Source organism: Chrysochloris asiatica, unplaced genomic scaffold (assembly GCF_000296735.1).
Source record: "Chrysochloris asiatica unplaced genomic scaffold, ChrAsi1.0 scaffold00279, whole genome shotgun sequence".
Lineage (NCBI taxonomy): Eukaryota > Metazoa > Chordata > Mammalia > Afrosoricida > Chrysochloridae > Chrysochloris > Chrysochloris asiatica.
The window spans coordinates 3,537,073-3,540,616 of record NW_006408797.1 but is presented as its reverse complement, the minus strand read 5'-3'; the positions used below and the strand labels follow the sequence as shown (position 1 = coordinate 3,540,616).

At 37.8% G+C, this 3,544-nt stretch overlaps 1 pseudogene; it reads left to right on the top strand.

The window, feature by feature from the left end:
• The first annotated feature begins 503 nt into the window (after window positions 1-503).
• Window positions 504-2,576, top strand: LOC102813243 (annotated as a pseudogene).
• Window positions 2,577-3,544: the final 968 nt, after the last annotated feature.

Genomic DNA, 3,544 nt, shown 5'->3' with positions numbered 1-3,544 from the left:
CAGTTCCGACCCATAGCAACCCTGTACAGGGTTTCCGAGGGTGTAAATCTTTACGGGAGTAGAAAGCCTCATCTTTCTCCCGCGGAGCAGCTGGTAGTTTCGAACCGCTGACCTTAAGGTTCACAGCCCGACTTGTAACCACTACGCTACCAGAGCTCCTACTTGACTTAGGGATCCATTAATAGTGGCATTGATACAATATAGAACCTGTATTTGGAGCTCACTACATCTGAGAAATTGTTTCAGTACTTTGCCACCTAATCTTCCCCTAGAACTTACGATAAACTTTTTCTTGTTTTCTACTTACACAGATTTGAAAATTCAGGACCTCTGCCTTTCTACACACGATCACACAAGTGGCCAAAAGGAAACATCTTCTCACCCATGCAGGGCCTAGAGTCTATAACTATCTCAGTGTTCTCTGGGATTCAGTTCTAACCCACAAGAGCCCTTGATTTGGGTTTCAGGTCACCCACTCTTAGTTTCTTCAGAGATACAAAAATATGACCCAGACATTTGTTTCTACTGATTCTTTTCAGAGAATCAACCAATTGGGAAGTAAAATCAACCACTTCTCTGAAAAATTTCAGTCTCACAAAAACATCACCTCAAAATGTAGGAAGAATAGATAATATTTTGTACTTAAAACAAATCCAAGACCTATTTTCTTGTATGTTGCAGTAAAGAAGTATTTTATAAAGAGCCTCAAAGGAAAAGCAAAGTGCATTTTCTTTTCTCCATAAAAATAGATAATAAAAAGAAAGGCATTGAGGATATATCAAGAACTCCTAGGATGCATCAGAGCAGAACAAATATTTAAGGATATTGATTACCCTTTGATTCTGCAGTTCTGTCTACATGTCTGCTTGAACCACCACCGGATAATACATGACCTCTTCCAGCTGGATAGTGGAATGTGGTCATAGTTAAGCTTGCAAAGATAAGTGGAGAAGTGACATCACTCTGGGTTTTTTTCTGCACATTTGGGGAGTGGAAGCAGGTTTCTCTTGACAAATCTCCTCTGGGACATTAAATAATGCAATTAAGATGCTTAGACAAGCTAATACATATCTCTATTACACTTTTTTGAGCTTCTCATATACTTTTTATCTCCTTTTATTGTTCGACTTAATGTGCATTGAAATCTCAACCAATATTGATAATAATCTTAAATCTTATTGTTATCAATAAATGCTTATCTATTAATTATGAGTTAATTTCCTGGTGTGGCCCTGTAAGACAAAGCACTGGACCACAAGGACACTTTGAACCACAAGGTCGGTGATTCAAACTCACTAGTCACTGTTGGAAACTCTATGCAAGGTCACTATGACTTAGAACTGACTCAACGACACTTGACAACAACAACAATTTAGATATATGCTGTCATTTTACAACATTTGTATGTGCATGGATCCTCATATAATCTGTTTTTTAAAAAGGTTTTGGGGGGCCTTCTGTGAAACATAGCAGTCTACTTGGACCGTAATACAAGCATAATTAAGTGAAGGAATTAGAGGAGGTTTTTCCTGAAGAGGAAATTTAAAAAACTTAAATTTGGTGAAAGAGTTGGATGACTTTCCAAAGTTTCCTGAGACTTCAGCCAGTGGTGGTACAGTTTCTCTAATAGTATTTAATGCTATGGCTTTATTAACCACAATGGAATTTTCAGTGTATCAAGATATATGGATGAAATATGAATATGAAGTAGACAAGGACTTCTCTAGCAAATTGTGAATCAATATAGATATTATTGTTGCCATGAAGTATCAGTCTGTTGGAGCAGATGTGTTGGATTTAGCAGAAACAATGGTGGCATCTGCAGATTATCTAGTTTATGAACCAATGATATTTGATCTTTCACCACAGCAAAAAGAGTTGCAGAAAATGCTGTAGCTGATACAGAGTAGGCTGAAAGAAGAGCATTCACTTCAAGATGTGATATTTAAAAGTGATTTTAAAAGTACATCAATAACAACAACAAAAAGAACATCAGCAACACTTCCATCAAAGGAATATGATTCCTCATAGCCTCCGGATATATGCAGAATTTGAGGTCACCTACATGTCAATAAAAGCTCTGGTAGTGTAGTGATTACTAATGGGGCTGCGAACCGCAAGTTCAGCAGTTCGAAACTGCCAGCTGCTTCGTGGGAGAAAGATGAGGCTTTCTACTCCCATAAAGATTTACAGCCTCGGAAACCCTGTTCAGGGTCGCTATGGGTCGGAACCGACCCGATAACACTTAACAACAATATGTCAATAAAGTAGCAGGGAATTTTCACATAACTGTGGGCAAGGCAATTCCACATCCCCAAGGTCATGCACATTTGGTGGCACTTGTCAACCATGAGTCTTACAACTTTTCTCATAGAATAGATCTTTTGTCTTTTGGAGAGCTTGTACCAGGAATTATTGATCCTTTAGATGGGACTGAAAAAAATGAAAATGATCATAACCAGATGTTACAGTACTTTATTAGTTGTGCCAACAAAACTACATACATACAAATTTTCAACAGACATCAGTTTTCTGTGACAGAAAGGGCATGTTACATGGAATTGGAAAATCTATAATTAAAACAATTTGCTGTCATTTCAGACATGGAGCTAACAAACCTGTCAATTTTATCCCTCTTGGAGATGGCCACACAGACAACCACTCATCTCTTTTAGAAAATAATATACATTAGCATCTCCCTTGTTGTTGTTGTTAAGTGCCGTGGAGTCAGTTCCGACTCATAGAGACCCTGCACAGGGTTTCCGAGGCTGTAAATCTTTACGGAAGCAGAATGCCTCATCTTTCTCCCGCGGAACCGCTGGTAGTTTCGAACTGCTGATCTTGCGGTTCACAGCCCGATCCTAGTGAAGGAGAAAAAAACTTTTTGTCTGAGACATAAAAGCTTTTTAATAATAAATTACTGTGCAATATATTCAAAGAAAAGAAAATATGAATGAGAAACAGGAAACACACCAATGGGGGGCGCGGGGAACCCAACTGAAAACCTTAACATAGTTTGTCTATTACAAATGCCCTTAAAGAAATTATGGCACTAATCAGTAATTAAGACTAACTGGAGTACTGCTTTGAAGATGACCCTTTTGATACTTTCACAACAATAGACAATAACAAAATCAAGCCTGGCTTCTTGGTGACAAAAAGCCTGAAGATGGCAAACTACCTTTAAAGAAAAAGGCATTGATAAGTGCATATGTTTTGCCCTTTTGTTTTTAAAAGATATAATGCCAGAATAAAATATTAAAAATAAAAAGCTTTTATTGTGAATTGAATGATATTTACAGGGCAGATCATCAATTTTACACATAACCAATCATATTTTGTTTCATTGCAATGATTACAATCCCATCCATGCACCATCAGTTAACAGTATTTATCTCTATTCCCTTTTTTTTCTCTTTTGATGTACACAAATCACTCAGAAAATATGTTGTTGTTGTTGTCAGGTGCCATCGAGTCGGAACCAACTCATAGCGACCCCGTGCACAGCAGAACGAAACAATGTCCGATCCTGGGCCAACCTCAC